The sequence below is a fragment of the Dasypus novemcinctus genome, chromosome 27, assembly GCF_030445035.2.
Source record: "Dasypus novemcinctus isolate mDasNov1 chromosome 27, mDasNov1.1.hap2, whole genome shotgun sequence".
NCBI lineage: Eukaryota > Metazoa > Chordata > Mammalia > Cingulata > Dasypodidae > Dasypus > Dasypus novemcinctus.
The window spans coordinates 32,836,923-32,850,219 of record NC_080699.1 but is presented as its reverse complement, the minus strand read 5'-3'; the positions used below and the strand labels follow the sequence as shown (position 1 = coordinate 32,850,219).

Genomic DNA, 13,297 nt, shown 5'->3' with positions numbered 1-13,297 from the left:
GTGAATCTCCACCCACCGAGACTGTGCCTCATGAAAACTTGAACATATTCGTGTGCCTTAGAGGCATGCCCCAGGTGAAGCCCTTCCCATGCACTCCCCCATTGTGTAAGATCATGCTGAAAAATTCTAACATGCTAAAAATGCCCTATGCTCATCTAATTTATTCTCCCCTCCACCTGCCCTCAGAACCTACGGTAATCACTAAGTTTCAATTTTTTAAGAATAAGATGCATAGTAGCTTGCAATAAAATTGAGGGCTTGACATCAAATTTCGCCAAACCTATAGAAGTGTACAATCCAAAGTGTAAACCACTGACCATGATTAGTAGCAATGGTTAAATATTTGTACATGAATTGTAACAAATGTGCTATCTACATGTAAAATATTAATAGGGAAGAGGGGAAAAGGGGGAGGGATTGGGTATATGGGAGTCCCCTATATTCTCTATAAGATTTTTTTTTGTATCCTAAAGCTTCTTTAAAGAGTAAAAAAAAAAAAAAAAGACATTTGGGGGACTATTTGGAAGAAAATGTCACTGTATATCCAAGACAACAAATATTACAATAATGGAAGACACAAGGTCTAAAACATTTTTATTATTTGAAATTTAAAATTTTTGGTATTTTATTGGTTATTTTTAATATTCATTTTCTTATTAAATTTATTTGGTTATTTTGTTGGCTTCATTTTTGGAGAGACTTTGAATCACTGAAGGGTCACAACAGTGGCAGGAGAGGATCACTTGTGTAGGGTATACACTTTTACTCTGTGATTGGCACAGCTACTATAACTCTCCTAGGGACTGGTTCCTTACTTTAGATCCTGGAACATTTTTAAAAGTTCCCATCCTAGGAGGGTCTAATCTGCAAGAAAGGGTGCTTTAGTTTGTTAATGACTTAGCTCCATTTTACTGGTTCGAGAGGACAAAGGTGAACAAAATGATGAGGAGGTGAGAATGTATCTGTCCTGGTCTACTTTTCTTCTGATTTCTTCTTTGGTTTTTCCACCTGTCATGATTTCCTATGGCATAACTGGATTTCACTCTTTGGGATCAGTTGTAGGTGCTCATTGCAATAAGGAGCTTCAAAACTCTAATACTGTGAGATTTCTATCACTTGGTATCAGCGATAAAGGCAAATTCTATGGGTCAATATTGGGACATTCCCCATGTTTAGCTTTCTCCACTGGTAGGAGATCTTGTGGGAAGTTCTGGCTTACACTCTAATAGTACCCTTATCTTCTTATTGCACAGATGTCACAGGGCAGAATGGCTGTTGGAAATGGCTCCTTTGTGATGGAATTCATACTGGTGGGAATAACAGATGACCCAGATCTACAGCTTTCATTGTTCTTCTTTTTTCTAGCAATGTATAGTATCATTGTTCTGGGAAACATGGACTTGATAAGTCTAATTGTGCTGAATTCCCATCTTCACACACACGTACTTTTTTCTCTTTAACTTGTCCTCATAGACTTGTTATTCTTGTGTTTTTACACCCAAAATGTTAATCAACTTCATATTAAAGAAGAATCTTATCTCCTACCAGCGTGCATGACACAGTTCTACTTCTGCTTTTTTGCCATCTCTGAGTGCTATGTGTTGACATCAATGGCCTGTGATGACTTTGTAGCCATCTGTAATCTGCTCTTGTATAACATTGCCATGTCCCCTGAAGTGTGCTCCAACCATATTTTTGGTTCATACTTGATGGCATTCTCTGGTGCTATGGCCCATACTGGATGCATGCTGAGACTGACCTTCTGTGATGCTAATACCATCAACCATTATTTCTGTGTTGTCCTCCCTGTGCTCCACCTCTCCCGCATGAGCACGTTTTTCAATGAGCCAGTCAGGTCCTAAATCTCAACAGAGTTGCAACACCTACTCTCACTCTCCAGTTCATTGGACTCACCCAGAACAATTAATAAGGAAATGATGATGGACACCAACCATCCCAAGGAACAGAGAGACCTACAACTGCAACCAAGATAGTCCCATCCATCTGCCCCATAGGATCTAAGCCCCCTCCCAAGTAGAGGTGGAGTGGGCATCACCATCCCAGAATCCTCAGGATTGGAGAATGAATGATGGATTAGAGTATACTTACAGTTATTACTATAGACTTACTGTTATACAAGTGATGGAAGAACTTTCATCATTGATGTGGAGGCAGTGATCACAAGAGGTTCTGAGGGGAGGGAGAAGGAAGAATAGGTGTAATATGGGGGTATTTTCAGGACATTGGAATTGTCCTGAATGACGTTGTAATGACAGATACAGGCCATTACATATCTTTTCATACCTTACAAAATTGTGCAGGAGAGAGTTTAAACTATAATGTAAAATGTAATCCATACTTAGTGGCAATGTTCCAAAACAAGTTCATTGTAACAAATGTACTACACTAATGAAGGAGGTTGTTAATGTGGAAAAGTATGGGAGGGGTAGGAACTGGGGCATATGAGACTCCCCTATATATTTTTATGTATCATTTATGTAATCTAAGTATCTTTTTAAAATTAAAAATTAAATTAAATTAAAAATAGACTCCTTGGGCTCTATCACAAATCTACTGAAACTACTGCAACTCTCGCATAACAATTCTAGAAGCTGAAGAAACATTGCCCTACATAGAAATGCCAGTCATATAGAGCCCTCTCAAATTTGAGCACACCAACCATTTTTGATATTGACTTTGTTAACTATATTGAGGACACACAGGATTTGTTCTACTCTCCACTATCCATTATTTGTGCTTAAGTTAGAATAATAGCCAAATAAGTTTGGCAAACAAATCATCCCAATATATCTAGTTACCACAGAGAAAGAATTGTCTCCTACTGTATTTAAAATACATTTACTGCTACCTCCTTAAAATATATTAGGCTCCTCTACACTGAAAAAAATACATTTACATTAAAGGGTAGCTTCAGCTGAGCATCCCCTTGGATAGATGGCAACACTGGTGGCCTAAATGAAGGCACTGCCCTATGGCATTTGAAATTCGCATAACTTTATTTAAGTTGAAAACATTCTTAAAACTGTATTTAACAATACACTTTCATTAGAAAAATCCTGAGTATTTCTAGGTAAGGCAGATAAAATACTAGGTTAACAAAACTGGATTTGATTTTGGGCATTATGCATTAAACTGTAGAATGCAGAGGTTAAAAAAGGGACTATTTACAGAAAATAATATTTACATATGTACTCAGAGGTACATATTTTGGACAGAAAAGACTTAATACATGCTGGCATCTCAGAAGAATTGTTTTACTTTCTCCAAAGAGTGCTTTATTTTCTTCAGTTTTTAGTATACGTAAGATGTATCTTCATTCTTAATCTTGGGAGTTAAATAGTACTTCAAATGCCCCATATCAACAATTTTATATTCTATGACAAGAGGTACATCTGCAGACACACTGAATGTTAGGGTAGTAACTCCACTGAGTGGAGTGGCTTTTGTAGAGAAGTTCCGGTACCTCAGTGCAAAGGTTAGCTGCACTAGCTCACTCATCTCTGTGGTAATATCATCCTCCTCTTCATCAACACTGCTCATTTGGATGATGTTTCCATTTCCATTTTCTCCACTGATAAAAAACATCACTTCATCTTTTGCATAGGAAATTACAACAGCATCTCCAGTATGACTGAGATTCAGTACATATGTGCAAATTCACCTTAAGTCATCCTTACTACACAGCTCCTGTTCTGGAATTCCAAGATGTTCAACATCTAAATCCATTAACTTCATTTCATATTCTAAAACTGTCTCTTGATTTGGTGCTTCAAATACTAGTGCCAAAGTGTTCGCATTATCTTCAGCCCTTAGCATGATGTCATCAGAATTATCCTCTCCCACATGATTTCCCCCAAGTTTGAGGAGTCTCTTGAGGGTAGAAATTACTGAGCCTCTGTTTACAACCTGAATACAGACCTACTATTGGATCCTCTGGGACTCAGCATGTTACTCAGCTTCTATTTTTACATGAAGAATTCCTAATGCCCATTGTCTCCTACTGCGAAAGCACTTACCCTTCCTGCCAATGACCCATTTTGGGGGTTGCCCATTTTAGAAATATGCCAATAGCAATTACATAACTGGAGACTAGGGAAATATTCCCTGACTCAGATACATTTCAACTTGGTTTCAAAGAATAATCAATTTAATTATATGCTATATACAAGAGCAACCTTTAAACCAAAGTAATTGGGAAAAGCTAAAAAAAAAAAAAAAAAGATAATATTTGTAGAAAATTTGATATATCCCCTGAGAAAAAGGCAATTCAAACCAAAAAGGAATTTTGAAAGTATATAAATGTATACTAAAAGATGCCATCAGGAATGTACATATAACATTCATGAGTAGCTATCAGCCAAATAAGCAGCAACCAGCAAGTATCTTTAGGAAGAAAACTTCAGATGATGCAAGGAGTTATCAGTGGAAATACATTTAGAATTGCAAAATTCAATACACCACTTTCACTGAAAGAAAGATCAAACATAATAATTAAAAGCTCAAAATTATAACCACAAAAGAGGTTATTTACATACTTAACATATATATATATAACAAGCATTTCACAACTAAAAATTACATCTTCTTACCAAATATCTATGTAGTAATTATTAAAATTAAATATACATAAAGTCACAAAGAAACATTGGTAATTCCATTAAATGAAAAGTTACAAGAACATTCACTGAATGTTAATAATAAAAAATTATTATTTTTATTATAATAATAAAAATAAAAAATAAAATTATTTTAAAGTTAAAAAAAGACATTTCCATCTGTAATTCTGAATAGCTTTAAATATTCCTGATTAGAAGTAGAAATGCATACTGAAATTATAGGAGTGAAAATATAATACCGGCCCCTTTTGAGGAGGGGCCTCACCAGGTACCAGGGAAGTAGCAGGGGCACAGGAAATGGCATAGGCCACCCCTGAGGGAGGCCTTGCTGGGTGCAGTGTAAGCAGCATGGCAGGGCCATTTGTGAGGACTCACTGGGTATAGGTGAGGTACAGTGGGAAGTGAGGTAGCAGTCGCTTGAATTCTGGAGGCCAGGGGAACATATTACAACATCCAGGAATGAGAAGACAGGGAGTCAGAGAGATCACTGCAGAGGAATTGGCTCTTCGGAATTAGAGTGTGCACCCTTCACAGGTCCCCAGCTCAGTTTTGATTAGTTAAACATGGGCAATTCTAAAGACTTAGAATAAGCTGAACCAAGTAGCAATGAAGAGCCTTAATGCAAAGCCAAACAATGAAACACTAGACAACAGAGAAAAACTAACCATCAGAGTAAACTCAAGATAATCAGAAGCCTAGACACAACAACAACAACAAAATACAAGACAAACTAAGAAACAGGAAGACAAGGCTCATTCAAAGGAACAAATTAAAAAGTCAGAAGAGAAGAATTTGGCACAACTAATCAAAGAGATCCAAATAAATCTCCTAAGTCAAAACAAGTAAATGGAGAAAGAGATAAAGAATATTAAACAACAACACTGGGTGAGTATATAGAAGAAATTGAAAACATAAATAAACAACAGAACTTATGGTACTGAAAGGGATACTAGAGGAAATTAAAAATACAGTAGAACCACACCACAGCAGATTTAAACTGGCAGTGGAATCAAGTATCGAATCAGAAGATAGGTTCAGATGTTGCACAGATAAAAGAACAAATAGAAAAAAATAAATAAAAGGAAAGAATTGAACAGAGTCTCAGGGAATTGAATGACAACATGAAGTGTACAAACACACACCTTATGGGTTTCCCAGAGGGAAACAAGAAGGGAATATAGGCAGAGAAGAAGTATTTGAGGAAATAATTTCCCAACTCATGAGTTCAATGGATGCACATGTCCAAGAAGTGCAGCATACTCCAAATCCAAACAGAATAAATCCTACCAGAACTATTCTGAGACACATACTAATGGACTGTCAAATGTCAAAGATAAAGAGAGAATCATAAAAGAAGAATAAATTGATCCATCATAAAAAGGGATGCTTGATAAAATTAAGTGACAATTTCTTATCAGAAACCATGTATGCGAGAAGGAAGTAGTATGCCATATTTAAGATACTGCAAGAGAAAAATTGTCAGCCAAGAATTCTGTATCCAGCAAATTGATTCTTCAGAAATGAGAGATTAAAATAGTCACAGGGAAACAGAAACTGAGATAATTCATTAATAAGAGTCCTGCTCTGCAAGAAATAGTAAAGGGAGTTCTGCAGGATGAAAAGATAAAACAGGAGAGATAGGAGTGCAGTAAAGTGTAGAGAAAAAGATTATTAGTAAGGCTAATGAAAAAAGAGAGAAAATACAAAATTACATATAAAGGCCTACAGATAAAATAGTTGAAGTAACTACTACCTTTACAGTAATAATAAAAAAAAAAAAAGACATATAAAAACCAAAGGACAAAGTGGCTGAGGTAAATGCTGCCTTTACAGAAATAACATTGAATGTTAATGGATTAAACTCTCCAATTAAGAGATATAGATTGGCAGAACGGAATTAAAAAACAAACATACATGAACCAACTATATACTCTCTACAACAGACTCATCTTAGACACAAGGACACAAAGAGGTTAAAAGAGAAAGGTTGGAAAATGATGTTACACACAAACCTTAACCAAAAAGAGATGGGGTGGCTATACTAATTCTAGATAAAATAGACTTTAAATCCAAAATTTTTTAAGAAACAAAGGTGGCACTATATATTAATGAAAGGGGCAACTCCCAAGAATGAATAATCAAATATTTATGCACCTAACAGGGGTGCTCCAAACTATATGAAGCAAACAGTGGCAAATTTAAGTTGAAAAGTAGATGCCACTATAATAACAGTGGGGATTCAATACTCCACTCTCAGCAACAGATAGAACATCTAGACAGAGGATCAATCTGTAAACAGAGATCTTGAATAATATGATAAATGAACTAGACCTAATAGACATATACAGAACACTGCACCTCAAGCAACAGGATATACATTTTTGAGAGCTCATGGATCATTTACCACAATAAACCACATGTTATGTCATGGAACAAATCTCAATGAATTTAGAAAGATTGAAATTGTGAAAAGCACTTTCTCTGACCAAAACAGAATAAAGCTGGAAACCAGTAATGAATAGAGAACTAGGAAATTTACAAATAATTTGAAGTTACAAAACTCAATCTTAAGTAATAGTGGGATGAAGAAAAAATTGCAAGAGAAATCAGTAAATATCTTGTGGTGAATGAAAATGAGAACACAACATATCAAAACTTAGGGATACTGCAAAGGCAGTGCTAAGAGGGAAATTTATATCCCTGAATACCTATAAAAAGAAGAAAGAGCTAAAATTAAAGTCCGAATTACACTTGGAGGAACTAGGAAAAGAACAGGAAACTCATCCTAAAGCAAGCAGAAAGAAAGAAATTACAAAGATTAGAGCATAAATAAATGAAATTGATAATAAAAAAAGCAATAGGGAGAATTAACTAAGCCAAAACACTGGTTCTTTGAGCATGGATTGACAAATCCTTAGGTAAAGTAACAAAAAAAGAGAGAAGATGCAAATAAAAAATAAGAGATGGTACATCATCACCGACCCCATAGAAAGTAAAAGGAACATAATAGGATACTATAAATAACTGTATGCCAACAAATTAGATGAAATATACTAATTTGTAGGAATACATGACTCAAGAAGATTCAAAAGACCTTAACAGACCAATCATAAGAGACTGAATCACTCATCAAAAACCTCCCAACAAAGAAAAGCCCAGGACCAGATGGCTTCGCAGGTGAATTCTACTAATCATTCCATAAAGAATTAATGGCAGTCATGTTCAATCTCCTCTCCCCCAAAATTGAAAAGGAGTGACCATTGCCTAACTCATTCTATGAAGCCAACATCACACTAATATCAAACCCAGATAAAGATACTACAAGAAAAGAAAAATACAAAAATACAAACCAATCACTCTAATGAATTTAGATGCAGAAATCCTTAAACTATTTGCAAATTGAATTCAACAACACATTAAATGAAATATACATCATGATGAAGTGGATATTATCCCGGGTATGCAAGCATGATTGAACCAAAAAAAAAAGCAAACCACAGTAATAAATCAAAGGAGAAAAATTACATGATCATCCCTATTAATGCAGAAAAGGCATTCAACAAAGCATAACATCTTTTCTTGACTATAACACAGGATGTTAATAGAACAAAGCTTCCTCAACCTGATGAAGAGCATATATGAAAAAAGACAGCAAATATCATAATTAGTGGTGTATGTCTGAAAGTTTTCCCTCTAAGATCCAGAATAATACAAGGATATCCACTGTCACCACTCTTATTCAACATTTTGTTAGAAGTTCTTGTTAAAGCAGTTGGCGATAAAGGGATATAAAAGGCATTCCACCTGGAAATGAAGAAGTAAATCCCTCACAATTTGCAAATAACATGATTCTATTATAGAAAATCCTGAAAAGTCCACAAAAAAGCTATTAGAGCTAATAAACAAGTTCAACAATGTAGTAGGCTATAAGATCAACACACAAAAAGTGGTGTTTCTATGCACTAATAATAAGCAATCTAAGAAAGAAATTAAGAAAAGAAAAAAATACATTTATCATACCAACCAAAATTAAATTCTAGGAATAAATTTAACCAAGGTATAATGTCTTATACACAGAAAACTGCAAAGCATTGCTAAAAGAAATAAAAGTAGACTTAAATAAATGGAAAGATAGTTCCAGCTCATGGGTTGGAAAACTAAATACATGAAGATGCCAGTTCTACCCAAAATGATTTACTTTTTCAACACAATCCCAACAAAAGTACAAAAAACGTTTTAATTTTATTTTTGATTTTTTTGCAGAAATGGGAAGTCTGTTACCAAATTTATTTGGAAGGGTAAGGAGACCAAATAGCAAAAAAGAAAAAAAAATCTTGGAAGAAGAATGAAGGTGGAGGACTCACACTACCTGATTTTCACATAATACATAGTAACAAAGCAACTGTGCTCAAAACAGCAAGATATTGGCACAAGAATAGACTCAATGACCAATGCAATCACCTTGAGATTTCAGATGTAGACCTACTCATCAAGGGCCAACTGATATTTGACAAGGCTGCTAAGTCCACTCAACTGGAACAATAGTCACTCCAACAAATGGTGCTGGCAGAACTGGATATCCATATCCAAAATAATGAGACAGGATCAGCAACTCACACCCTACACAAAAATTAACTCAAAGACATAAATATAAGAGCCAGAAACATAAAACTTCTAGACAATATTGTAGGGAAGCATCTTAGAGAACTTGTGGCATACTCAAAGCACAAATAATGAAAGAAATTTAAAGGGGACCTCCTCAAAATTAACAACTTTTTGTACTTTGAGTTTTTCAAGAGAGTGGAAAGGCAGCCTACTCAATAGGAGAAAATATTTGGGGACCACATATCCTATAAGGCTCTAATATCCAGCATAAATAAAGAAATCCCACAACCAAACAATAAAAAGAAAACAGCCCAATTAAAAGATGGGCTAAAGATTTGAATAGACATTTTTTTCAAAGAGGAAATAAAATGGCTAAATGAACATGAAAAGGTGGTCAACATCACTAGCTATTAGGGTAAAGTAAATCAAAACCGTTCATTGTGATATCATTTCACACAGACTAGGCTAGACACTATTAAAAACAAAACTACAAATGTTGGAGTAGATGTGGAGAAATAAGAACATTCATTCATTTCTGGTGGGACTGTAGAATGGTGTAGCCAGTGTGGAATTCAGTTTGGCAGTTCCTAGGAAGCTAATTATAAAACTGTCATATGATCTGGTAATCCCATTATTAGGTATATACTCATTCAGAAGAACTGAAAGCAGAGATACTATATGCACTTCAATTTTCATAATAGCAATTATTTACAATTGCCAAAAGATGGAAGCAACCCAAGCATCCATCAAAAGATGAAAAATGTGATATATACATATAATGGAATATTAGTCAGCTATAAGAAGGAATGAAGCACTGACATATGTAACAATATAGATGAACCTTGAGGATCTAATGTTGAGTGAAATAAGCCAGACATAAAATGACAACTATTGTATGATGCCACTAATATGAATTATAATCTGCAAACTCTTAGATGTTGAACTAGAAGATAGCTTACCAGGAGATAGAATTGTGGTAGAGAATGGTGATCCAATGCTCAATAGCTACAGAATTTATAATTAGGGTGATCGTAATGGTTTGGAAATGGACAGAGGGGATGGTAGCACGATATTGTGAATGAAATTAATAGTGCCTAAGTATGTGTTTGGATGTGGTTGAAAGGGAAATTTTGGGTTGTATATGTTACTAGAAGGAAAGCTAGAGGATTGTATAATATAGTGAACCCCGTGGTGGATGAGGATTGTGGTTAATAATATAAATATAAAAACGTTCTCAGGTTACATTACAAAAATAATTTACTAGTACAAGTTGTTAATAATAGGGTGGTATAGGGAGAAATGCATCTAAATATGGACTATAATTAACAAATATTTTTTATATTATCACATCAATTGTAACAAAGCTACCACACCAATATTAAATGTCAACAATAGCAGGGGTATGGGAATGTTGCAATTTTTAATCTTAGAAAAATGTTAAATGTCACAGAAACTACCAAATTCACTTGTCACTTATACTATTTTACAGAGTTTTTTCTGAAAGTACATGCAGTCAGCTGGAGGTCAAACTTCATACTCAGGACAAAAAAAAAATTTACATGAGGAGCAAGGCAAGTATATATATTTTGTTCTACCTGTCAATTCATAGAACCTTGGTAAGAAGGTAAAGGTGAGACATGGTCACACATCTTGACGGACATGGCCTTTTGAACATAATGAACATTATATAGCTACATTCTCCTATGAGATATAAATGTATCCTTGTTATCATAGGAAAGTTTTCTGGATAGACAAAGGCCCTCACAGTAGCTAACAAAATATTTAACTTCCCTCTTGGGGAAGTCCTGCTACTTTCTCAAATAAGATGGTCAAAACTCTCTGGAATACATAAGAAAATAGGCTAATAAGTCAAAACCTACCTTCATATTATTGCTTGAATTTATGACCCTTACTCCTGTAATTATGAAACTAAGCCTAATTATAATAAATGCCTAACAGTTACCTACTGAAAAATTCCTTGTTATTAAAGTGTGACCACTCTCTAAGCCAAATCTGCAAATAAATTCACTAACTTTCCCCACACTTGGAGCATGACTCCCAGGGTTAATCCTCAGTGGCATAGATGGTTGACTACCAAGCATTAATCAATGAGGCATTTGAAGAAAGACTTTAATCAAAAGAGGGAAATATTAAATAAGATATTGTTTTTGTGGCTAAAGGACTTCAAAGTAAGTTGGGCTGGGAGGGCATTCCAGAGGTTATGCTTATCCATGTCTCAACTAGACTTCACAAACTGCCACAGTACAGAAAGCCTCAAACAAAAGTACTCCTGAGGGCCCTAAGGACATCTGGACAAATAGGCAAGCTACACAGCCACATGAAATCAACATTACTTGATGGGCTCTATCTAGGAATATATGAAAAGTGATTTACCCAAAATAACATAGTTATAATCATGATTCTACATTTTTAAACTTTATTTTGACTTCAAATAAAACAACAGACAAAAGGGAGCTCAGACTGGGAGTACTGCCCTACCAGCAGGAAGGAACTGCAGAAAAATGAACACGGCCCCTTAGCACTCCCTTACGAATAAAGGCATGAACTGAGGGTGAAGTTGAGGCAGTTAGTACAGTGTAAGGGGGAAGGCGGTTGGCCAACCAGACGACATGGTCATCCAGTCAACATGGCCAACCAGTCAACATGGCAGCGAGAACCTGATGAGGCTTTGACCCGGAACTTGAGGTCCCAGTTGGGACTCTTTCTGGAGCTGAGGGGAGGTCCTGGATACTCCAAACAGGACTCACCATTGGTGGGGTAACTAACAAGAGCTGGGGCCCCTCCCTTTACCATCAGCAAGAAGAGGAATAATTAATAGTTTAAAGGTAACCACACAAGCCAAATCTCTCTCTCTCTGCCTAGAGGAGCACGCACCAAATCTCGGTATTTCCATTCTTTCCCATTTCTCATCAAGCTCTGTTCTTTCCCCCTATTATGTGTCGCTATCACCTCTATCTACTTCCACATATTTACAATCACACTTACTAAACATTCTACATACATTCAGTATGAGGTCCCCCTTCTCAACCTACATTGTCTCCTCTAACCTTTACTCATTTAACGCCATAAATTTATTCATTGTATTTAGTTCATAATAGTGAGGCCATACAATATTCATCCATTTGAGTGTGACTTATTTCAATCAACATAATTATTTTTAAAATTTGAAACTCTAATTTTCAATTTACCAGTTAAACATATTTCTCAGAGACTTAACATCTTCAGATTGTTTCTATGCCGATTGAGCCTTAAAACCCAACAGATGTCCAATCAACTCCTACTCTCCAGTTCTTCAGGCCAGGCCTGGACAACTAACAGAACAATGATGGTGGGCCAGCACCAGCCCTGAAACTGCTCCGGCCCAAAAGCAAGGAGTCTTCTCATTGGAAGCAAAACGACCCATAATATCTACATCCCTTCTCAGTCTGAAGCTATCACAGTAGACATTGTCCCAAATACCTCAAAATTGAGGAATGAACAAAATTAAGGGGGAAGGTGTAACCACTGGCTAAAGTAGATTTATTGTTATTGTAGTTATTATCTCATGCTGAGTAAATTGTAACATTTATGTGAACAAAAAATGAAATCTATTACATAAATTCCAATATATTATGTATCAAAAAGTATAGAGTACACTTAAAACAATTACCGAAATAAAAATATCAGCAATAAGCACTTATGAAGTAAAATGAAGTATTGAAAAATATGAATTAAAGTTCCATATTTAAAATTGAAAAATAAAATGTAACCCAAAGAAAATACAATAATAGCAATAAAGATGAAAGCAGAGTTGTTTTATTGTCTGACTGGGAAAATTGTAGAATAAAATTTAAAACAAAGAAAATATGAAGAAGTAATAATATAAGAGCAGACTTTATTATTTGAATAAGGAAAATTGGAGAAACAGTGAAATATTAAAAAATAATGAAAATAATAGCCCATCAGTCAACAAGAATAAGGAAAAATGGAATCAGCATAAATGAACATTATTAAGTAAATAGCAAGCCACAAAAATAAAAAAAACACTTATCAGA

At 35.2% G+C, this 13,297-nt stretch overlaps 1 pseudogene; it reads right to left on the bottom strand.

The window, feature by feature from the left end:
• Positions 1-3,312: 3,312 nt before the first annotated feature.
• LOC101417947 (proliferating cell nuclear antigen pseudogene) lies at positions 3,313-3,837 on the bottom strand (annotated as a pseudogene).
• Between the last annotated feature and the right edge of the window lie 9,460 nt (positions 3,838-13,297).